This window comes from Lissotriton vulgaris, chromosome 1_2 (assembly GCF_964263255.1).
Source record: "Lissotriton vulgaris chromosome 1_2, aLisVul1.2, whole genome shotgun sequence".
NCBI lineage: Eukaryota > Metazoa > Chordata > Amphibia > Caudata > Salamandridae > Lissotriton > Lissotriton vulgaris.
In genome coordinates this window covers 291,845,076-291,871,419 of record NC_141686.1, presented here as the reverse complement: position 1 = coordinate 291,871,419, position 26,344 = coordinate 291,845,076, and the positions used below count along the sequence as shown (strand labels likewise).

The following is a 26,344-nucleotide window of genomic DNA, read 5'->3' as shown; positions in this document are numbered from 1 at the left end:
GGGCAGTGGATCATTGAAGTGGTTATTTGGTTTGATGTCCGCTAGTGTTTTGGCGATGGTATCATATATCTTGAATGTGTCCCAATGCGCTTTGTTTTTAGTTTCCTCAAGGTCGTTTGCCTGATTGTTATTGTACAGACTGTGTGGTTGGATGGGTAGGCTGTCCGCTTCAGATTTGAGCTCTGTATCCAAAGTGATGGCCTTGTCGGTGAAAAAATTAGCGAATACTTCACAGCTCAGAAGTGTTTTAGTAGTTTCTTGGGCCGATTTTGCCGATTTGTTGGATTGTTGCTTTAGGACCTCAAATAGTTTCCTTGGTCTGTTTTTGGCGTTATCCAATTCTGATCTAATATATTCCTTTTTAGACTTTAGGATCTTTTTGTTGTAGTCATTTCTTATTTTTCTTAATGATTTCAGCTCTGGTGTTGCCGGATGTTGTCTCCAATTCCTTTCGGCCATTCTTAGTTTCCGTCTATCCTCGTTTAGTGAATCATTAAACCATGGGTTTTTGTCCTTTTCTGACACTCTTTTTAACTTTAGTGGCATGGAGGTGTTCACTATATTTGTGACTGTTGTGTTGAAGTGGTCTATTATGTCATTCACGTTCTGCATGTTATTCGGTAACTTGAGATCTTTCTCACACTCTTCTACTAATCGTTCGATATTCGACTCTTTAATCTCCCGGGTCCACTTTTTGAGTTTAGTAGTCTGCTTAGTCTTTCCCCTTTTCAGCGTTGGTATTAGGAAGGTTATGGCGTGGTGATCCGACCAGTCGCATGGCATACCTGATTGGATCTGTATGTTATTGCTTCTTGAAAGTATCCAATCTAGAGTTCCTCCTCTATGTTGAAAGGACAGTAGGCGTGCGCTTAACTTTTGTTTTAATGAAGATTGTATGGGATTATGGTTATGGAAACTACTGAGTGGGAACTTTAAAGGTTACTGCAGTTCGAAGTCACCACCATATGTATTGCAGTTTGGAGACCCCATGCGAGAGACACGTTAGTAACATATATACAGCAGACACACCAGACAGCAGATACATGAAGCATCGCAAGCCTTATTCACCACATGTACCTAAACATTTCCTGCAATAAAAACGCCTGCAATCCTGCCACAAAGAGTTTGTCTGTGCTAGGCCCATGTGTCCATTGATATATAAAGTGGTTGTCACTACACTACAGCAAACAAGTTTAGTATTTACAAACACTCTGCAGGGCCTTAACAAACCAGTAAACGTCCCAACGGTCAGCGTGTATTATAATTTATTTTCAGGTTCCCTAACTTTAATCGTTTAATTCACTTTTTAAGTGAGGTAGCCAAAGGCTTCTGAACAATCTTTAGTAAAAAGAAATAGAAAAACGCAAATACAAAAGAACATAAAATAAAAATAACACTATTCGTAATAGAAGAGTAACATGATTTTACTGTCCTCAAAACATTCCCTAATAATTGCAATGCCTCTTTTAGTGGCATCAGCCTGCATCTTTAACACTTGTGACTCCCAAGAGGTCCGGCTAGATCTTTTTAAAAATAATCCTCCACCGGTGGGCTGCAATATTGACCAATTCAATATATTTATTAAAGATTTGGAACTCCTAGGAGGTCCACATAAAATGCATTCATAGAATTACAAATAAAACAGAAACACATAACAAGCATAATCACAAACCATTATAAAAATTATCAAGAGCCTGCCTTCGATTAGCTAAATTTCAATAAGAAAAAACAAACAATATTATCAGAAAACCTGATCATACAGTACTTAAGATTTTCCACATTATAACTCCTAGGATGATATATTGGACGTTATATAAGCTGACAGTTCATTTAATAAAAACCAAAAGTTCCATTTCAACTAGAGAATCAATTTAAAATTAGAGACAGAATAAAACATGGGCATAATCAGACCTGTGCAAAAAGCAATTCAGTAGCAACCAGCTCACAAGAGAAAAACCTCCTGAATCCCACTGCATAAGTTTTTAGAATGAACAACAGAACATAGTGGGAAGCATAAAGCAACCTAACCCTAATTATGAGAAAATAGCAGTTAATAGCTGCCTATCAATGTGCAAAATACAAATTAATAAAACTAAAGACTACTACAGACGGAGAGCTAGCTAAAAGGCTGGCTATGGGGATAACCACCCGTTTGAAAAGTGTACTAAAAAGGCAAGAGAAATTAAAAAGTTTTAGTCCCACTGCTTCGTTTTTTGTCCAAAATTGATAATCTAGGGTTGGTGCTACATTTTATACACAATCTTATAAAAGCATCACTACAAGGTTAAAATATATACATGAATTCCTTAAAATAATTAAATAATTTTACGCACACTGCTTCGTTTTTAGGACAAAAGAGATAATCTCGAGCTGATGCTACGTTTTTAACAGAGTTTTGTAAAAACATCGGACGGAGCCAACGATAACGGCTCAATGCCAATGCTGGACATACACACAAAACATGGTCCAGAGTCTGATTGCTCAGCATACACAAATTACATATTTTCCCATTATTCGGATTTTGAGACCAGTTTGCTCTAAGGTCATTTAAGGGCAGATGATTCATGCGACCTAAAATAAGTAAGCGACGAATGCTGTGTTCTAAGTTCCAAAATAAATATTTTTGTGCAATTCTCGAAGAGTTTGTCCTAATTATTAGTTTTAATCTTTCTTTAGAGTTACAGGATTGAATGTCTCTATCAAAACTAATTCTGCCACTCAGAGTTTTTAGGAGATACTTAAATCCTAATGATGGAAGGGTAAGCACTGATTCTTCTTGTATACTGAAGACTTTTAATGCCAAAGAGAAATCACGGTAAAAGGAGTAGTTACCTGCCTTAACATCAAAGATTTCATGGCATAAGACACCTCTTAGTGAATCAGAGTCACTATGTTTTAGCTGATAACCCCAACGTAGAACCCTGGATAAGCCTTGAGTATAGGAGCTTATCAAGCCAAATTCCAATCTAATTGCTGCAGTTGGAACTAAGATGTTAAAATTACATATTTTTCGTAGTATCTGGCCTTCAACCTTGTCCACAAAACTCCAGCCCTTAACAGGGATTGATTCTATCTCATAAAGCAAGGTTGGGGGGATTTTTGCCTTAAAAACCGTCAATAAATGTACGAAATGTCTCCTACCCATTGCGCTGTAAAAAATGCGCAAGCCGTTGGCATGCGAAGTAGCTTTACTAGAGCAGTGTGAAATGAGAGGATTATTTTTCAAGCTGCTAGTTAAAAGTTTCCCTAAATAGAGGTATGAATCTACTACCTCCAGTCTTTCAGGACCGATTTGCCAATTAAAATTATATGATTTTCTACTTTTAGAACTTTTCAAAATTAAAATTTACTTTTGGATACGTTTATTTTCCAAAAGTGGGCCACAGTATATTTTTGTAAGGAGGACAACTTTCTATTCAACCCAATAGGGGTTAAGTCCATTACTACTATATCGTCTGCGTATAGTAGACATGCAAAAGGACGGGTACTGATCTTCGGGGCATTTCCATCATCTTGAGCAAAGCAATTGAGTAAGTCTGCTATATATAAGGAGAATAGCAGCGGTGCTAACAAGCAGCCCTGTTTGCGACCGTTTTCAGTAGGGATTACATTTGATAATCCTTGATTTCCACCCTTTAATATCTTGCACCAGGTTTGCGAGTGGAGTGCTATGATCATGGATAGAAGAGGGGGGGGGGGGCAAACCCATTTTTTGCAGTTTTCTCCATAGTAGAGGTCGATATACCTTATCGAAAGCTGTAGAAAAATCAATGAAAGCCATAAATACATTTGAATTACGTTAGATTGTGTATTTTTCGTCTATTAATACTGACCAATTTTTAGGGCCGCTGTTCTTGGCTTCATGGAAAGAGACCATTGTGGTCTGTATTTTCAAAGTGAGGAGGAAGGAAATGACCCGGCATGCTACAGACGGTTCTCTTTGATAGATACCACGGCCAAGGTCCTGGCCCATTTATAAGTATGAGCTAGTGATAATGACATACTTTTTAAACTCAATATGGCTTTAGACACTGTTGAGAAACTATTGAGCAGTGTCTAAACTTAGCTTTAATCGTTAGTAACAACACCAAGTCCATGAAGTGTCCCTTACATCTGACCTTCAAAGACTTGTTGTCTGCTTTCGACACTGTATATCGCGACAAGCTCTCGAGCATGATGGGGGGCTTGGAGGTGGAGGAACCCTTGGTTATTCTCCTTCAGAGACAAAATCAGAATACTACGGTGAAGATCTGCTATGGTCCTGCATGTGATATCACTGACCCCATAGGTTCAGCTCACGGTGTTTGCCAGGGGTGTATCCTTGCCCCCTTCTTCCTTCTATACATAAATGGATTGGTGTTATTTTTACAGCAGAAGAAACTACATTGTCCAAAGGCCGGTGATTTTTCCATTGCTTCCCTTTTTTTATGCAGACAATGCTGTCCTCCTTTTCAAGACATCAAACAGTTTACAGAAAGTCCTCAACGCTTTTGCAGATTTTATGGGATCTCTAGATTTGAAAGTAAACCTCAAAAAATCCTATGTAAAGGTATGTGGCTCAAAATCAACAAAAACGTTCTATTTTCAAGAAACCCCATTGATTAAAGTCATACATTTTTCCTATTTCGGAATCCTTTTCAATAATCTACTGAAATGGAATTCTCTCATATCATTAAGGGTGCAGCAAGTTAATCTAGTGATGTATGGAAGCTCTTTTTTGCTTTGCAACTAAGCTGGGCCAGAAGCCAACTAGGGAAATGAAGGTGTTGTATAAAACAAAATGCATGTCAGTTGGTACATATGGGGCAGGAGTATGGGGGAAACATAGACTGCCTCAAGCTCCAACTTGCTGAGAACGTCTTCCTTAGGAGGCTTCTGAGTGTCCCTCAGGGCCTTCTTTTGCCAATCCGAAGTGGGCTTGAACTATCTTAAGCTCTTGCTCCGTTATTGCTATGGGTCAATATCTACTGCTGCATTAGAATTTTCCAGGCAAATTCTATCTGACTGTTTGTCTACCTGTAATCTTAAGAGGTTTATGTGGTTAAGGTACATTAAATGTGCACTTAGTGATTTGGACCTTGTTGCTCCTTTTGAAGACCCAGTTCATAGTTTACAATCAGCTAAAGCTCAAGTCAAGGAATCTTACTGGCAACAGACAATGGCCTATCACCAAAGAATAGCTCCCAAGTGACTGTTCTTTAATGAACCTAATGTGATTACTTCCTCCCCAGGGATGCAATTCTATTTGTTCGGTCCTTTTAAACTTTCAGCACAGATTTTATTTGTCCAGACTTTTTAGCAGCATTTCCACGACAATGCGGATGGGTGCAAAATCTCCCCTCCATGTCCTTGCGATAATTCATCAAATCAATCTACTGTACACTTTTTACTCTTTTGTCCTTTAAATAAGTCTGTAAGAACATCCTTTTTGCTTCCCTTACTAAGACCACATAGGCCAATTTCATATCAAGATGGTTTTGTACTCTTGTGTTCATTGGAATCCCATGAAATCTGTTATGTGATTCTCATTTTGTTTAGGGGGGGGGCTTTCAAGAAGAAAAGAATATAGCTAACAGTTGTCTTGAGACTGGTAATGAAATTTGATTAAAGGATTATTGCTTTCATGCACTTTGTTAAAATGCACATTGCACTTTATTACTGCTGACCATTGATCATGAATATTTTGATGTAAATGGCATTGTGATTTTACTCTTAATTTTTAACAGTTCTGTGTTGTTCCTGCATTTTATTCATGTATGCTTTTATGCTTTCTTGAAATCAAATGAAGTTTTTGTAGCTGACTGACTCCCAAATGTCTGCCAACAAATCTCCATACTATTTTAACAGCGCACACTCCATCACTCACACCCACATGCTCACTCAGTTCAATGCCTGACAACTGTAGTCCCTCTACCCCATCTGGTGCTCCTTCCCTTCTCCCCTACACCTCCCTCGTTTTGATTTCACCATTCTACTCCCCCCACTGTCCAATATGGTTATTGCTGCTCCCTCCGCTCAACATTTTGTTAACGCATTGCACAGCAGCCCGGACTGCTGTGCAAAATGGATTAAAAAAACACTATATGGTGGCTTGGACGCCGGAGAAATGGCGGCGTAATTCTGTCCTCCTCCAAGCGGCTGTGACTAATTGTACTAAAAAGGGCTGCAATCCGACTCCATTACTGGCCAAAACGGGTGCCTGGCTGTCGGAACACCAGAACTGACGATGCGAAAAGTTTGAGCCAGATCCGCCCGAGGAAACAGGAGTAAATTGATCATTTTGCCCTGACCGGAGGAAACTGCGCTGCATGACGGAGCCCGCTCCCGGATACATCCACGCGGTCTCCCGGAGCTCCGGTCGATGTCACAACACACTGGCTGGAAATGCCCGTCCAAAGCGAAGCACGGCTATGGATCTACATGCTGCAGCAACAGAGTCGTGAGTAAATGGATCTTGCGATGAGACTGCTGGCGAACGTGCAATTGTGGAGAAAAGCGGCGCAGGAGTTAAACGTTTAAAATGGCGGTTCCCCAGCGCGTTTGATATCGCGCTTGAGTCACCCTGCGCTCCGATGTGGTGATCATTACTGTGGCCTCTGATTATGAGTACGAGGAACTGTGTGCAGGCAATTAACCCTCCCGTTCATGCACAATTTTGAATATAACGCTGTAATCATTCATAAGACAAGTTAAGTGCCTATCAACTGGTATAAGCGCCCACAGAGCCTAACTTGTGTTTTAATGTCAGAGCAGAATTGAGAAGACCTATAAAGACATTAAGACTCTGGTGACCTGAAACATCCATATGTGGACAAAAGCTGTAGCATTGTGTGTTATGCTGGTTGAGCCTTTGCAGCAGCCATTTGCAATTGATATTTACAAGGAGTAAACATACGCGATGCACAAAATGGCGGTTCCTGCCGATGAGTGTTTATGGGGAGTTCTGCAGCTAATATGCTGGTAATACATACATATCTTCCTATCAGTAAAACGCTATTCACTACTCACGACCACCGGAATAAGGCAGGATAAGTATCTAATGTGCTGCCCTGCACTGTCACAACACAACTCGGACTCAGCGCTGTGAGGTTGGTGAACACCAAGGTAATACCAAGATAATTATAGGACAACAACTGTGTTCTAAGTTGGGCTCGGTGGCGTACACTGATGGTCAGTACTACAACAGGGCCTCAGATCAGTCCAATCATTAGAATCCATAGTCGGCGGCTATACCACAGCAAATCGCAGTAAACAAGTTAAGAATGGGGGACAAGGATAATGGTAAAAACTCTAAGCGCCTGAAATCTGACCCACCGACGCCAGTCAAAGGGTATAAAGGAATGGCAGAAGCTATGGAGACAATTCTGAGCAGACTGGAAGAAGTTAGAGACTTGGCCAAATCCACCAAAGAGGAGGTCGTTGCAGTCCGCCAGGATATCAAAGTCATCAACTCGCGACTAACGGAGTCCGAGAGCAGGATAAGTAAATTGGAAGACTTCGAAAATAGAACATGTGGAGCCATCAAGATTCTCTCCTTATGTTCGGATCATCTTGTGAGGAAAGTTGCGGAATTGGAGGATAGAAATAGAAGGGGGAACCTGAGAATTTTTGGTATGCCAGAAAAATCGGAAGAATCCCATGGCTCATGCATACCCTTCCTTGAGCAGTGGTTCACACAGGCCACAAATCTAACCTTCACTCAGCCACTGGAGTTCGATAGGGCACATAGAGTACCGGGACGAATCACTAAGGAACAGAAGGGCCCGAGAGCGATTGTGTGCAAACCGCTAAGATACCAACACACAGAGCAGATACTTACCTTCGTTCGCAAACATAACCATGTGCTATGGAAAGGTCACAAAATCTTCATCTCACAAGATTTCAGTAAGGAGACTATGGAAACCAGGAAAGCTTTCCTTGCATTGAGACCACAACTGAAGACACTTGGTTACATGTATGGCTTTATTGGTCCGACAAAGTTTAAAGTAACAATACAGGGTGTGACTCATGTGTTCTCTGACCCACGAAAATTGCGACACCAACTGGCCAACCAGGGAGATGGCAACATGGAGGTCTCCCCTTCAGCTCAACAGGGAGCCTCTGCATCCGGCCTAGGATGAGCTTTTGATTATCGGTGCTATTAGTCTCATGTTTCCTGGCTCCTCATAATGCACCTAACCTGACCTGAACTAGGTTTGGGTGTCTTTGCTTTGCACTATGTCCAGTGTATTCCGTCGACCTAATGGCCTTGTTATCTCATTACTTGTCTCGTTACTTATGATTAAAATCCATGCCGTGTCCTCTATCTGTTAAATACAATGACCGAAAGTGGTACATGGTAAACTGCCACGAATATGATTGTTCATTGTTCAGTTAAAGTCTACCCACCTGGCGGCCTGTTCTGTTCTGTTCTGCGATCCTTTTGGGCCCTATGCCAGCGAATCTTCTAATATCCTGACTGTGTCAGAACAGCCTCTCAACACCCTGTTTCACAAGTTATATCTAGACTACTATGCTAGTGATCTTGCCTTAAAATAACGTACTATGCTATAGCTTTATTTTGTAGCACACCTCTTAGGTTTTATGTATATTCATGGTACTTCACCCGCTATTACTGGTGTGCTTAGTTCCCACTACTACAATCAATGTAGTGGATTTTGCTGAATTCACTGTTACAACATCATTGTTATATCTCTTTGTCTGCATACTTGTTTCACTTTTCCTCTAAACTGTGTTTGTAGCCCCAAGGATTAATAGTTGTGAGTAAGCTGTTTGGAGGCGGTCTCGAGGTCGTCGTTCCCGAGTCGCCAAGTTCCTTTTCTACTATTGGGGAGGGAGGGGTGGGTTGTGGGCGAGGGAGGAGGGTGGAGGGAGGTGTGTAGGGGTGAGGGGGGGATTGTTTTTGCATTTTGTGTATTGTTTTATTTTGTTTTTTCTATTTTGCATCCTGTATTGCAACCAAATGTGCTTCTTGGAACCATTACGTTAATTGCTTATGCCAACATTGTCTCCGACGTGGTGCTGCTCCACCTGGGCCTAGACCATAACACGCCAGTTGTTACTAATACACCTCATTATGGTATGTCAATATGCCCTACACATGCTAGTTGATGGCTCCTAATATAGATACTCCGATAGGGACGGCAACCATCGCTAACCTTAAATTACTCTCACTAAATGTGAAGGGTTTGAACCAACCGATCAAACGTCAAAAAGTGCTTGACTACCTACGCAGACAACAGGGAGACATAGCCCTATTACAAGAGATGAAGCTGGAGGCAAAACACTTTCACACCCTTCGTAACAAGTTTTTTACTGAGGTGGTTGGTTCCGGTGCTATATCCAAAAAAACGGGGTAGTGATATTATTAGCTAGGAAAGCGAATGTGGACGTAGTTTCCTCATCCGTGGATACCAAGGGCAGATGGATCTCTGTGAAATTGATTAAAGATGATACTGAATTTTACATTACAATGGTATGCGCACCCAATACGCATGATCCCTCTTTCTGGTTAGAACCAGTGAAGCAGATCGACACCATCCCGGACTCGGCAGTCCACATACTAGCAGGGGACTTCAACCTTCCGCTTCACCCGGCCCTGGATAGGGACTCTAAGTGCGCTTTCCGATCAGGTAAAGCCCATAAGGAATTCACTAAGCTATGTAACAGGTTTCACATGGTAGACACATGGCGTATTCAAAACCCGGACGGTAGAGACTACTCTTTTTACTCCCCGCCCCATGACTCCTTTTCAAGAATTGATTACATATTTATAACTAGGAACGCTGTAGCCAGAATAGAGGACACAGACATCGCACCAAGACTTGTCTCCGACCACTCTTGTATATCACTCACCCTAACTAATGTCAAACCGACAATTCGTCAGTCGATGTGGCGCCTTAATGAGGCCATTTTGAATGATGAGAAACATAGAGAAACCATAGGGAACGCTCTCAAGGAATTCTTAATAACCAATAAAAAGGGAGACAACTCGGACTTAATTCGCTGGGAAGAATTAAAGACCACCATAAGGGGACTCATCATAAAAATATCATCCGCAATTAATAAAAATCGCTATGCTGCCCTTTTAAATCTAGAAAAAGACATCTCAAAACTCCAACACGAATATTTAAATAGTAGAAGTGCCAAGTTATTGACTGACCTGTCCAATCAAAAATATATCTACAATAAACTAGTAAGTGAAAAGGCAGGAGTCTGGTTAGATAGAGGAAAACGTTTTAAAATCTGCGACTCTAATAAAGCAGGAAAAGGATTAGCGGCCTACCTTAAATTTAAAATTCAAAAAAACACATTCACTTCTCTACTGGATGATACAGGCACCCCCACTTCAGATCCCAATAAAATTGGCAACTTATTTAAGAACTTCTATGAGAAACTGTACGCTAAGAATGCGAACGTGGGGAGAGAGAGAGTGGAGGACTACCTCTCCAAATGTGCACTGCCAACACTTACGCCCTCACAACAAGAATCCTTAAACGAACCAATATCGGAGGTAGAAGTCACTAATGCGATCAAGTCCCTTAAGAGTGGGAAGGCCCCCGGACCAGACAGGTTTACGGCACAATTTTATAAATGCTTTGCCCAAACCCTTAAGTCACCAATTCTAGACGTGTTCCACGAGATTAGTAATACCGGAGTAGTGAAAGGAACGTTAGCTGAAGCAGTGATAGCTGTGATACCCAAGGAAGGGAAGGACTCGAAACTGACTAACAATTACAGGCCCATCTCGTTGATAAACTTGGATTGTAAGCTGTTGGCTTCAATCCTAGCAAGATGCATCCTGAAGGTGCTCCCGTCCTTAATACACCCTTCACAAGCTGGCTTCTTGAAAAATAGATTGTCAAGCGATAATACTAGAATCCTAGCTCATGTAATCGATAAAGCTAAGCTTCTCTCCACGCCTACTGTGGCGATTACACTCGACGAGAAAAGGCGTTCGACAAAGTGGACTGGACATACCTGGAGGCAGTCCTTCATAAATTTGGGTTGGGTCCTCTATTTACTAAAATGGTAATGTCGCTATATTCATGCCCCACTGCTAGAGTAAGGGCTGGTGGAGCCTTTTCCTCCCCTTTCAAACTAGAACAAGGGACTAGACAGGGGTGCCCCCTGTCCCCATTACTATTCCTCCTGGCAATAGAACCCTTTCTATACCAAATCCGGGAGAATGCGGACATCGCAGGGATTCAGTTTAAAGAATGTACTATCAAGCTCACGGCATATACCGATGATGTTGAACAGGCGGATAGAGCTATACCTGCCTTGCTCTCCACGATCAAAGAGTTCTCCTGTGTGTCCGGATACTCCCTCAACAAGGACAAAACCGAGGTGAAAATGCTAAATAATATGGGTGATAAAAATCTTTTAGGCGACTCTGGGCTTACCTGGCAACCAAAGAGCTTTAAATACCTGGGCTTGGAATTTGAGAAAGACTTAATCACGACTCTAAAAATTAATGAAGATATATTATTCAAGAAAGTACAAAAACTATTGGAAGGATGGTCCCCGAAATTCCTGTCGTGGTGGGGTAGAGCGGAGACAATAAAGATGATGATCACCCCTTTAATTACCTATATGGCGAGCATGCTTCCCATGACCTTCACATAAGACTTCCTACAAAAAATAGACAAATTAATTAGTAACTTCCTATGGAAAGGGAAGAAACCAAGAATCTCTATGAAAAAATTACAGCTTCCAAAGCTTAAAGGTGGTCTAGGCTTACCCAACTTCAGAAACTATCAAACCGCTTTCTTGTGTAAGCAAGGGTCTTCCTGGCTCGTTGAAGATCCTGGCTACACGCCGTTGTGGATCAATATTGAAAAGTCGATTATAGGCAAAGCCCCACTTGCGGCAACACTCACCATGGATCTATCACACCTCACACATTCTAAATACATCATGCTCAACACCAAAAGAGCTCTCCTGAGACTTGACCACATGCATAAATCTGGCCTCCAGATAAAGAAGTCGGCTTCTTCATCTCTATGGCGTAACCCACTTATAAAGGTCAATGGTTCACCCCCTAACTGGGAACACTGGTCAGACAAAGGAATCAATGTAGTATCGGATCTGTTCGATGGGCACACGCCACTGCCTTTTGCAACGATCCAATCGAAATACTCCTTTCAGCCAATTGACTTCTACACATTCCTAAAATTAAAGTCAGCACTGTCCACACGGCCGTTCACACTCTCAACACCTTGGTTGAAGTCGACGCTCCCCCACTTGCAATCATCAGGACACTTTGTTTCAAAAGTTTACAAATTGCTCGCACCGACACCAAGCAAATCACTGAGACGAAACGAGCTTAAATGGGAATCAGAGCCTAACAATACAGGGATAGTTATTGATTGGGACAGGATCCACTCTTCGGCTCTTACACGCAAAGTATCTCCGATCCTCTCGCAAACCAAATACATGATACTTAACAGAGTGTTTTGGACCCCACAAAAATTATTTAAACTCAATCTAAAAGATACCCCCACGTGTTGGAACTGCTCCCTAGCTCATGGTGACCTGCCGCACATGCTGTTCAACTGTCCTATGCTACACAAGTACTGGTCCAATATCTTTGACTACATTGAACACGTATTTGCCATTAAACCAAAGAGGGAATTTGTCTACATAATTCTGGGGGCCATTGACCCGATGTTAATAAAAGATCATGATCGCCAACTCCTCGACCTCCTACTAACCCTGGCGTGTAAGGTGGTCCTCTGTCACTGGAAAGCAGCCTCAGAGGTCTCTTTCACTGCTTGGAAGGAGTGGTTATCCTGTATCAGAGGAGTGGACAATCCCGCCTTACACTCATCTCCCTGGCAAGTTACCAAGAAGAAACTCTGGACCTCCCTGGACATAGTCTCCTTTTCCTTTGACCCGCCGTGAAGTGCCCAAGTAAACACTAGACACCCGAGAACGCCCGATGAGTGCCCACCCGGAGACATACTGCTACTCTATGGTTGCTCAACACACTACTATAATCTATAGGTATGATTCTGCAATTGCCCTGTTGAGTTCCACTGGGGTTTCATAAGCTATATTCTTGACATAATATGCATGAACAAGATGGTTGCTTACATGCTGTATATTTTATTTTGGGAAATTAACTGTTAATCAACCCACACCGAGAGCACGGGGATGCTGTTCCCTCACATTGTACTGCGGAACTGTAATCTGGTTGTCATAACCATTTCGGACACACCTCCTGTAAATACAATGTCTCTTGAAATCACAATGTCATCCTGATGATTGACTATACACTCGTCCTACGGTGTGGCTCTGGATAGAGCGGTGTGTTACTCCATTTTATTGCTTATTTATTATTTATTTAATTCTCTCTTATTTGTTATTCTTAGTTCTTATTTCCTTGATCTCAACAGTGTACTGACATGATTGTATGTATTATTGGTCCACAACTGACTTCTTTTCCCTTTTCCCTTCATTGTCTAATAAAAAAGATTTGAACACAAAAAAAAACAAAAAACAAAAAAAAAACACTATATTCAGTGGTGGACGTTCATAGCGCTTTTTTATTTCCCTATATGCCATGTTGCACAGCAGCTTGTACTGTTGTGCAGCAGGTCTTAAAAACTTTGACAAAGCTGATAGATCTCACATAGGTGAATAGGCACATTCAAAATAAATCTTAAGTATGGGAATAGATTTGTATTTGTTTGGAAGCAACAAACTAGAAAAACGTTGGTGCAGGTAAGGGGTCTCCAACCTTTTCTGTAATAAGAGTTACTTATTTTCAATGAAAATCATCCCAAGCTACTAATATCACTAGTGCTTTAAAAGTTCCGACTTCACGCAAGATTGACTAGGTGGCCACCATAAGCAAGATTACCAGCAGTGATCACCTCAGTGCATCAGGCATGGTATCCAGCAGCAATGTAAAAAAAAAATTTCCATATGGAATGAGGAATTAATTCAACCAGGCAAAACCTTCTAATTTAGTAAAAAGGGCTGCACACTGGGGAGCTACTTGCAGGTAGCTAATGATCTACCAGTAGCTCACAAACTACTCGTTGGAGAAGTATAGTGTAGGCGAACAGGACAGGTAACAGTTGCACTGTCAAAACAGACCTAAAAGTCCATGTAGGTTAAAGTTCTGATCTCTGGCAATTAACACTTAATTTCAGGCCGACAGCCACACTCTACATATATCCACTCCATTAAAAAATCCCCTGTGTCTGTACATGTTTATTCATTTGTTATTTATTCTGCGGTTTTATATAGCGCAAACCAGACCACAGAAATGTGAGGAAAATGTGTTCTTTTTTTTCTCAAAGTTTGAGATTTGCAAGGGATTCTGGGTAACAGAACCTGGTGAGAGCCACACAACTCACCCCATCCTGGATTCCCCTGGGTATCTAGTTTTCAGAAATGTATAGGTTTGCTAGGTTTCCCTTGGTGTCAGCAGAGCTTGGGTTCAAAATCCACAGCTAGGCACGTTGCCAAAAAATTAAGGGTCAGTTATTACTGTAAAAATGTTTTGGCCAGTTTCCATTCGTGGGCACTAGGCCTAGCCACTTAAGTGGGATTTTGTGGATCCATACAGATTCCAGAACTTTCCATCACAGAAATGTGAAGAGAATTTGTTTTTTTGTTTCTTACAAATTCTGAGGTTTGCAAGGGATTTTGAGTAACAGAACATGGGGAGAGCCAGACAAGTCACCCCATCCTGGATTCCCCTGGGTGTCTAGGTTTCAGAAATGTATAGGTTTGCTAGGTTTTCCTAGGTGACAGCAGAGCTGGGGTTCACAATACACAGCTAGGCACTTTGCAAAAAATGGGTCAGTTTTCACTGTAAAAATGTGGTGTGTCTATGTTGCATTTGGCCCATTTCCTATTGCGGGCGCTAGGCCTACTAACATAAGTGAGGGGCCATTTTTATCAGGAGATTGTGGGGAATGCCGGGTGGGTGGTATTTTGTTAATCCATGCAAATTCCAGAACTTTCCATCCCTGAAATGTGAGGAAAATGTGTTGTTTTTTTTTTACAAAATTTGAGGTTTGCAAAGGGATTCTGGGTAATGGAACCTGGTGAGAGCTGCACAAGTCAACTCATGCTAGATTCACCTGGATGTCTAGTTCTATAAAAAGTGTAGGTTTCCCTAGATGCCGGCAGAGTAAGGGGGCAAAATCCACAGCTAGGCACTTTGCAAAAAAAGGGGTCCGTTTTCAATGTAAAAATGTGGTGTGTCCACGTTGAATTTCGGCCTGTTTCCTGTCGTGGGCACTAGGCCTACCCACACAAGTGAGGTACCATTTTTTTCGGGAGACTTTGGGAAATGTGGGGTGGGTGGAATTTTGTGTATCCACACAGATTCCAGAACTTTCCATCACAGAAATGTGAGGATTTTTTTTTAAAGTTTGAGGTTTGCAAGGTATTCTGGGTAATAGAATCTGGCGATAGCCACACACGTCAACCCGTCCTGGATTCCCCTGGGTATGTAGTGTTAAAAATGTATAAGGTTGCTAGGTTTTCCTAGATGCCGGCTGAGCTGGGGTTCAAAATCCACAGCTAGGCACTTGCAAAAAAATGGTCGATTTTCACTTCAAAAATGAAGTGTGTCGAGGTGGAGAGACTCGAGCGTCAAAGTAGGGAGGACAGTGGGGGTGTGGGGGTGCGACGCCTGCTGCAGGCTCAGCAGTCGTATGCCTCTCTTCTGTTAGATGAGGCGAGACAGGCGTGGTTGGCAACGCGTAGCAGAGTCTGTCAATGAGGAGATAAATCTAGCAAAATGCTGCACAGGCTCTGTCAGGGGACCTTTGGCCCCCTTGCCCTTCCAGGTATACTGGACGGGAACGGTTCACCGCTAGTAGGCCCCCAACCAATAGCGGATAGTTTCTCAGAGTACTATGCTGACCTCTATGCCCCGCGGAAGTGCCTGGGAGTGTTCCTCACGGACATGCCCGTGGTATCATGGGAGAGGAACTTGGCACCGGTTTGGGAGCGCGCGAGATCGGACATGAAACTCTGGTCTCGTATGCCTCCCACGATCTATGGCCGATCAGCGATTATCAAGATGGTCACACTCCCGCGGTTGCTCTACCAGCTGCAGAACCACCCATTCCGATAGCGCCCAGATGGTCCTCACAGGTAAATTCTGCGCTGGGACAGTTCCTGTGGGGGGTAAGGCGGTCCGAGTAGCGATTCGTACGTGCTTTCTGTCCACATATTGTGGGGGACTGGCGACCTCCGATATTCTCTCCTATTATTAGGCCTCCTATCGCCTGATCTTAAATGAGTGGTGGTATGGGGACAGAGGAGACCCGGCGTACGCACTGGAGCGGCTCTTGATGGAGCCACACACCCTGCACACGGTACTGTATTCGGTGCCGTTGCTTAGGGATCTGCCCCCGGATCCGAAGCTAGTCTTTCGTGTCTGGCGACACTCCTTGAATCGCATGGGGTGGTGGAATAAGCTGACGGATGAGACCCCATTTCGGTATAACAGGCGATTGCCGGAGCTCGCGTCCTTGCAGGGCTTTCGGGATTGGGATGCCATAGGGATCTCGACCCTGGGGGATGTGGTGCGGAATGGGACGCTCAAGTCCTTCACGGACCTGCAGAAAGAATTCCACATGCCTCGCTCTCAATTCTTCCGCTACCTGCAGCTCCGCCATGGCCTTTCCCCTAGCTTGGTGGGCATTGAGGTGCTCCCAGAGTTTAGCCCCCTGGAGGCCAAGGTCTTTATGGGAGATCTGGAGACTAAAAAGATTTCGAGGATCTACCAGTCCCTGGTCACTCATAGTGCCCAGACTACGGACAAATTGCGAGGAGTGTGGGAGGAGGACCTCGGCGTTCTTGAGGAAGAGAATTGGAGAGAGGCCCTAGCGGCCCGCAGGGGGCCGCGATAGCCATGCGTCTGCGGCTCATTCAATTTAAATTTCTGCATCGCTTCTATTTCACCCGGGCCCGGTTGTGGCGGTCGGGTCTGATCGCCTCCACGGAGTGTCTTCGATGCGGCCGGGAGGAGGGCACCTTTTTCCATACGGTATGGTCATGTACCGCACTGGATCGCTTTTGGCGAGGGGTTTTCGCATGCTTGTCAGAGGTGTTGGGGTGGATGCTCCGGCGGACCCCGCGGTTGGCTCTTCTCCACGTGATGGATGGGATCGGTGGCAACGACTATAAACGGCATCTGCTGCTCCTGGGGCTCACCCTGGTAAAACGTGAAATCACCAGGGGCTGGAAGAATGATCGGGGGCCCCGCTCTCTGCATGGAGGAATGGTCTGTATTTTAAAATGGGGCTCGAACAACCCATCTTTGTTGCCCGTGGCTGTCCGCGGAAGCACTATAAAATATGGAAGAGGTGGGCGGATTATAGAGGATTGTGGCTGGATCCCCCGGGTGAGTCGGAAGATCCCTCTGGTGATTGATGTGAGAGGGGCTGACTGTAGAGATAGGTCCATTTTGGCACGGGCGCTCCCGAGTGGTGCGGGCCAGGAGGGGAGGGGGGGGGGGGGGACTCTGTTGCGGGTACTCCTCTGTGTATGTGTAGCTTTCGACGGGTGATTCATTGGTAGTCTATCCATTGAACTCGGTGGTCGGTATTGCAATCTGGGGTGGGGTGGCGGGGGGGGGGGTGTAGGTTAATTTACTTGTTTGACTCAGTTCTCTGGTGGCAGGACCTGTTTCTCTGTTAAGCTCAATGCCCGCTTGCGCTTCATATATTGCTGTGCAAACAAAACAGGTGATGGACAGAATGTGGATCAATGTCACACATTCACCCCAGTCCAAAGATCTGGGCCCATATCCATCGTTTTTTTGCACTCCACACCACCCTGGGTTAGACAATGGCGATATGCAAATCAGCTCTGACCCTGTGCCCCATGGGAACAATCCAGTCCGAACTACAAAAGCCATGTCCTTCCCAGAACGGAATCAAGCATCCGAGGACCGGACCGGTTTCGAGGTAACACCTCTCATCAGCCCGGCTAGCTTGACTCCAGTGGTGTGGAGTGCCTGGGACCCACGTCTGAGCATCCCCAGCGCACTTATGGCGGAATTTGCAAACAAAACAGGTGATGGACAGAATGTGGATCAATGTCACACATTCACCCCAGTCCAAAGATCTGGGCCCATATCCATCGTTTTTTTGCACTCCACACCACCCTGGGTTAGACAATGGCGATATGCAAATCAGCTCTGACCCTGTGCCCCATGGGAACAGTCCAGTCCGAACTACAAAAGCCATGTCCTTCCCAGAACGGAATCAAGCATCCGAGGACCGGGCCGGTTTCGAGGTAACACCTCTCATCAGCCCGGCTAGCTTGACTCCAGTGGTGTGGAGTGCCTGGGACCCACGTCTGAGCATCCCCAGCGCACTTATGGCGGAATTTGCAAACAAAACAGGTGATGGACAGAATGTGGATCAATGTCACACATTCACCCCAGTCCAAAGATCTGGGCCCATATCCATCGGATTTTTGCACTCCACACCACCCTGGGTTAGACAATGGCAATATGCAAATCAGCTCTGACCCTGTGCCCCATGGGAACAGTCCAGTCCGAACTACAAAAGCCATGTCCTTCCCAGAACGGAATCAAGCATCCGAGGACCGGACCGGTTTCGAGGTAACACCTCTGATCAGCCCGGCTAGCTTGACTCCAGTGGTGTGGAGTGCCTGGGACCCATGTCTGAGCATCCCCAGCGCACTTATGGCGGAATTTGCAAACAAAACAGGTGATGGACAGAATGTGGATCAATGTCACACATTCACCCCAGTCCAAAGATCTGGGCCCATATCCATCGTTTTTTTGCACTCCACACCACCCTGGATTAGACAATGGCGATATGCAAATCAGCTCTGACCCTGTGCCCCATGGGAACAGTCCAGTCCGAACTACAAAAGCCATGTCCTTCCCAGAACGGAATCAAGCATCCGAGGACCGGACCGGTTTCGAGGTAACACCTCTCATCAGCCCGGCTAGCTTGACTCCAGTGGTGTGGAGTGCCTGGGACCCACGTCTGAGCATCCCCAGCGCACTTATGGCGGAATTTGCAAACAAAACAGGTGATGGACAGAATGTGGATCAATGTCACACATTCACCCCAGTCCAAAGATCTGGGCCCATATCCATCGTTTTTTTGCACTCCACACCACCCTGGGTTAGACAATGGCGATATGCAAATCAGCTCTGACCCTGTGCCCCATGGGAACAGTCCAGTCCGAACTACAAAAGCCATGTCCTTCCCAGAACGGAATCAAGCATCCGAGGACCGGACCGGTTTCGAGGTAACACCTCTCATCAGCCCGGCTAGCTTGACTCCAGTGGTGTGGAGTGCCTGGGACCCACGTCTGAGCATCCCCAGCGCACTTATGGCGGAATTTGAAAACAAAACAGGTGATGGACAGAATGTGGATCAATGTCACACATTCACCCCAGTCCAAAGATCTGGGCCCATATCCATCGTTTTTTTGCACTCCACACCACCCTGGGTTAGACAATGGCGATATGCAAATCAGCTCTGACCCTGTGCCCCATGGGAACAGTCCAGTCCGAACTACAAAAGCCATGTCCTTCCCAGAATGGAATCAAGCATCAGAGGACCGGACCGGTTTCGAGGTAACACCTCTCATCAGCCCGGCTAGCTTGACTCCAGTGGTGTGGAGTGCCTGGGACCCACGTCTGAGTATCCCCAGCGCAGCATATATTGCTGTGGCAGTGGTCTCTGGAGTACACAGCCCTGCGCCTTCGGATGGGCACTGTAAACAAGACACTTTATTGGCCAGGAATGTATCCCATTTATTTTGGTATCTAACGCAGATGCGCACAGAGAAATAAGGTTGAATCTACTACATGTTATGCTGTGCATTTATATGTTGGATGAGCCGGGGGGGATGGGGTGGTTGCTGGGTCTTGTTCACTATTAGGTTTCTTAAAAGTCAATTGAGAAGTGATGTATAGTCGCAGTACTATTGGACTAGATGTTTGATTTATGCATGATGGGTTGCCCTCAAAAGCGAGGTACGAAGATGTAATCCATGGCTACGTCTCCTTGCAGATCTGCGTCCTATCTTGTCACAATTCCGTCGGGGGTGATGCACTGTCTGATTATGTACTGTAATGCTTTTGTTCAATAAAATATGTTTTTAAAAAAAATGTGGTGTGTCCACGTTGCGTTTTGGCCCATTTCCTGTTGCAGGCATTAGGTCTACCCACATAAGTGAGGTACAATTTTTATAGGGAGTCTTAGATGAATACAGAATTGTAGAGCACCTGCTATTACCTATTGACTTTCTATCCATTTCTGCCTTCCAAATGTAAGACAATTTGGAAAAAAAGAAGTCACTTTGAAAAATGTCCTATAATTCATATGCTAGTATAGATTCCCCACATTTTCAGAGATGTGCAAATAACTACTGCTTCTAAACTCTATATTATGTTCCCATTTTGGAAATACATATGTGTCCTTGATACTTATTTATATTTTACCAAATGAATTGCTATATACCCAGTACAGTACAAAAAAAACATTGCAAGACGCAGCTCAGTTGTTGCCTATGGGTATGGGTTCCTTGGGTTCTTGGTGAACCTACAAGTCCTTTATATCCCCACAACCAGAAGGGTCCAGCGGATGTAACGGTATATTGCTTTAAAATCTGTCATACTTAGATGAAGTTACAGGTGAAAACGTTGGCACACACAGCTGTTCTTTGGAACTCTTTTTTCAATATTTCTTATTTTCAACTGTTAGTTGCTATAGAAAACCTTGAAGTAGCTACACAAACGACCCCTTGCGGAATTCAGAATTTCTTCTATATTTCAGAAATGTATAGCTTTCCACGATGCATTATTGCTTTCATACCCATTTCTACCACTAATTGGAAGGAGGTTGAGAGCACAAAAAGTAGCAAAAAAAAGCTATGCACCAGTAAAATGCCAAAACTGTGTAAAACGATAGTAGTTATTGGACAAAAGTCTTCCTGCCCCTGAAAGCTGGGAAGATGGTGATTTCAGCACCACAAACCCTTTATTGATACCATTCACAGGAAAAAAACAGACGCTCTCTGCTGAAGCACTTTGTTTCAATTTTCCCCACCAAAAACTAAATTTAGCTGTATTTTGGCTAATTTCTGAGTCCTCTCCAGGAAAATCCACAAACCATGGGTACCTCTAAAATCCCCATGCAGTTGAAAGAAAAGGACGTAAATTTGGTGCAGATATCTTATGTGGACAAAATTTACAGGGGTCAAACGCAAACTATCCCAAATAACCACAAAAAAGGGCTTAGCAATTGGGGGTGGGAGGGGGGCGTGTAAGAACACAGAAATTAGGATTATCCCACTCTGATATTATGACATTCAACTCACATGGGGACATGAATTTTACTATCTGGCATAAGTATTGAATTTTTCTGGTCATTGATTTTGTGGTTTGGCATCATTTAGTGGCATCTTTTGGTGAGGGGCTGTTAAAATGCTTGGAAAACGTGCGGATTCTTCTTTTACTGATGCAATTCTCTGTACTGGCTTAAATGAGAACTAATGTTTCCTTCTACTAAGAGAGGGTTTGCACGAAGTAAGATGAGGTACTATTTCTGAGGGTTTAGGTAGATGAGGCTTAAATGTGATTACTGTATCACTATGGGCCCATGAATATACTTTTTGTGGTCTGTGGTGTTTTTTTTCATAATATTAATAATGCTTTCATTAGTTGTTACTTGTGGTAACTATTTTATTTGGCTACTAAGTAAAATAAATATGAAAGTTAATTCCTATTTTTGTCATCCATGTCCTCAATAGTATTGAAAATGAGCTTCACAGTACCTAGAACATTTTACAATCTTCTAAGAAATGTTTTGGTCTGCGCCTAATCACATTATTGGCCCAGACAAGCTAAAACTGGCTAAATTACCACTGCCATTGAATACGTGCAAAGTGACTTTGGTAGTGTTTAGGAGGACACATTTGTATGAAGATATTAAGATAAGTTCCGTATTCATGCTCTCTATATTTTGGAGTCTATGTATCACATGGCCCGTGGGGACATTGTCATCTTTTATAATTTAGCATGATCACGCTACAGCCAGCCCGCTGTTTTGCGCATGTTACTCCACTACTTTATTTTTGCAATTATTTCTATGGCTGTTTTCACATGAGAACTCGTTCTTGTGTTAACTCTCTGCAGGTTCCTGGGATTTTGACTGAACATTGTGAGCAAGGTCGCACAACAATGCCCTTTGTTATTTTGTTCTGGCCAGGCCTTAGCCCTTAAAAAAAACATACCAATGCAGCTGTTGTTTGGAAAACGTACTTTGGTTTTATTAGATTACATGAATAGGTAGCACACACTTGGAGAGAGACATTTCCAGGGAGAAGAGCGAGACAGCACCTATGATGTATATCTACCATCTATAGGCTAAGGTATGGGGTCTGCTGACAAAGCCCAAACATCTTCTGATATATGATAATACTGCTTCTTAGCAAGGGGAGGGAGGTTAGCCTCTATTGTCTTTTCATTATGACATCTCCCTTCATGATTTATAGACTAGCAGCTATGCTGACTAGATTTTGCATACAATGCATTTTCCTGTTTGTTGTGGCACGCATACTGCATGTAAGGGCACGTTAGCCAAAAGAAATATTTTAAACTGTTTCGTGTCAGATCATATTGTGGACAAGAACAAGAGTGCGAGCGAAAGGGTGTGTCTTGTAACCGCGATTCCTGAGAGATCTGGGAGCATTGTCTTCTGGGGTGTCTACACGTAAAAAGTGGGGTGGGGCAAACTTCTCCACTTTGGCCCCAACATTTTGGAACTCCCTCCCTGACCATCTTCGTTCTGCTACCCAGTACCTCTCCTTTCGTAAAGATCTAAAAACCTTCCTTTTCAATCAGGCTTTCCCCGCTTAGATCCTCATTCCTATCACTCTTGTCTTCTCCCTCAGTTGCCGATCCTGCTCACTAGCGCCAAGAAACCGCATGGTGTACGTTGCGCTTTATAAATGTTTTAAATTAGAAATTAGAAATTAATCATGTGTTTCTCTGTGAGTGAGTAGGAGAAGGATTAGTTACTTACCTGTAATCCTAGTTCTCTTCCAGGGGTATCCTCATCAAAGTCATAAGCATTAGAATATTCCCGCCATGCGTGGGACCCCGGAAACACTATATTATATGTGCCCCACATATATATAACCATATATATTCCAAACACAACTATTCCCTCATTAAGGTAGAGAAACGGACACCTTGGTTGAATGCACAAAAATTCTCAGTTTTTGCTGCCAAAAACAACGAGTTTCAGCTTTCGCCTTGATCACGCTGGAAAACGCCATTACCACAATACAACCTATATACAAATTGTAATACTTTATTCGATAGATATATATCATAAAAGTACAAACATTTAAGAAATACATAAAACAATCCATCCGATAGTACTACAATTCCACCCAGAACATCAAGGGTAAAACAAAGTTAAAAACAATACATTCTTTCTGAAAAGAGAGTTATACATTGCCCAACAACCTTGAGCGAATTAACCAACCACCCGCTAGATATTTGGCGACCCCGCAGATGATAAACATGGAGACAGTATTAGTTGAAATAATACGCAGGGCTGATCTATGATCCTTCACTCCCAATTCCCTGCATACTGGTTTCAACCATTTAGCTCTAACATGCTTATAAGCTGTACATGCATACAGAAAGTGGCCAAGGGTTTCCTCTGGACATGGGCAACCGGAGCAATTTAGGTCATGCCCTCCCTTGATCTTCCACCCCTCCATAAATTTTTTAAGGGGCAGGATACCATATCGTAGTTTCAAAAACAAAGTTCTATCTCTGGGTAATTGGATAAAATCCAGAAAAGGTTCTAGCTTCCTTGAGGGTTTATGATCCAGAAAGTTGGACGTCAGGGTTCCCTGATTTGAGTTAGAGTTAACCTTAGCCTCAACCCAATCCCAATAAAGTTTTTTAACAACTTGTTTGGCGGGGGGGCATTGTGAGACCCAGGACTCTCCCAAACCTATAGCTATTGCAAGCGTTTTAAGCTTGTTTAGCCACTTTATTTTATTTGCGACATTTAGGGAAATTAACTCGTCCAACACTCGAGCATATTGTGATAGTTCTTGTGTCCTTCTAAGGCGTACCCAGTATAACAGTGGCCTTAGTTGGACTTTATCTGTAATAGATTTTTTACCAATATCAAAAAATAGTGGTAACAAAGGGGTTGAAACTGGGAGTGAGACTAAGTCCCTAATGAACTTATTCTCCGCTGTGGCCAGGGCCTTGGTGGTCTCGGCAACCCATAGTTCGGAGCCGTAGACTGCCGGGGCTAACGACTTCCCTTCGTAGACTGCCAACGATGGGGCCACCGGTCTGCTAATGGAAAGGCGTTGGTTCCTTAATATAGCTCCAGAGACCCTTTTAAGATTTAATACCATCTTTGATATATGGGAGTCCCAGCTCATATTGTTCGACAACCTTACCCCAAGATAATCAAATTCACTCACTACTTCTAAGGGGGACCCATACAGAGTGAGATGGGCCTTCCTAACCTTGCTATGCGTTGATAAAACCAGTAACTTTGTTTTTGATGTATTTACTGTTAACCCACAATCTTTACAGAAGAGGGAAAAACGGTCAAGCAGCTTTTGAAGACCCTTGGGGGTCTTGGACATCAGGAGGGTATCGTCCGCAAAGAGGAGTGTGGGTGTTTTCTCCCCGGCAAGGACAGGGGCATCCGCTGGATCCTCCCTCAAATTTATAAAAAGGGAGAATAGTGTCGGGGCCATCACACATCCCTGCCGCACCCCTCTGTTAACTGGTACCCTCCCTGTCAATTGGCCCTGTGTCCCCCACCGTATCCTTGCATAGTTATTCTCATGTAGCTTAATAACAAATTGTAGCAAATAACTAGGAAACCCCAAGGCCAGTAGAACCTCCCATAGTTTGGCGCGTGGAATGACATCTAACGCAGTTTTCAGGTCAATGAAAGCCAAGTAGAGGCTGCCTTTGGTAATTAATACTGACAACCCATATACAGTGTAAATAGAAAGAGGACTGTGATCACCCTAGTGCTCAAAATCATGGGCGCCATCTTTGAGTGGTTTGTAAATAAAGTTTTGTTGAATGAACAATATATGATTGTACTAATAGTCTTAGCGACAATTTACACATTCTTACAACATAATCATTGCAAAGATTATAAAATACATACGATATTGCGAAATAATGGTAAATGAAAAAATCCGCTCTGAACACGCACAATATTTCGCTTTCAGTGTCAAATAGGAACTTTCCTATGCTCTGCTAAAGGCATTGTTTGATTTAAAAACAGTGAATACCAATATGATGTTAGCAAAGTGTGATTTCAAGTGCAATCAATTGCCCACTAGGGCAAAACTTTTTCCACTGCGTAATAATGCACTGAGATGTTTGATTGAAACGCTTGGTAGTATTGTGATACTTGACACTGAAAGCGAAATAATGTGCGTGTCCAGAGCGGATTTTTTCATTTATGATTATTTCGCAACATTGTATGTCTACTGGTGAGCTTTCGCGGGCAAAGCGCAATTGCAGCTCTGAATCGAGCTTCTTACAGGAGAAAGCAACCATGACCAAACGTTTTAAAGACAGAGGTTTCTCTACCTTAATGAGGGAAAAGTTGTGTTTGGAGTACTGAGGGGTTCCGGTACCCCGCAAACGGGCCGCTCCGCTAGACAGCTTCCATTTTCCTCCCGGGAGCATTTGTTCTAATTTGGAGGCTGACCCGTGTTTGCTAAGTGGTACCGCTATTCCGCGAACCGGCAACTTGCTGAGACGTTCGGGACAAAGGAACGACGATAGCCGGTATACGGCTGTGGTGTGTAAGCGGTAGCCGTTTAGTATCAGGCTGAGGGAGCAAGCGGAAACTGGGTGACGATTTGGAGGGATCGGTCGCAGCCGGTAGGTGACTTTTATCATTGATGAGGGCACTGGCCGGGTGTAGCTGTGGTCGCCGGATCTAACCTTAGTGGAAGCGTACCTCTTCTTAGTGGAAGCAACACGGGAGGAGAGCTGAGATATTGCAGGATGGACGAGTCTTGCTCTTGGCATTGGGAAGAGTGCAGTTGGATTAACATCATGTTCGCTGCAGCACTGGAAGCAAAGCGAAAAACATCAGCCAACAAACTATTCTTTGCACAAACGAGTAGGAGTGGGGAAACACTGGTCCCTTCAACAAACATCACGGAGGAGGTGAAAGTTCAAACATTATACATGCAATTAGAAAAGTTATATAAAAAGGAACTTTCCAAATGCGGGAAGCGGAGTCTTTACAGAGGTACATTGATGTAGCCCGAGTTCCTAGGGGTTTGCGTATCTTTA

General features: G+C 43.6%; 1 protein-coding gene across 1 annotated transcript in view; it reads right to left on the bottom strand.

Moving 5' to 3' along the window:
• CLCF1 (cardiotrophin like cytokine factor 1) overlaps nt 1-26,344 on the bottom strand; it is a 710,354-nt gene that overhangs the window by 342,354 nt on the left and 341,656 nt on the right. The window lies entirely within an intron of this gene.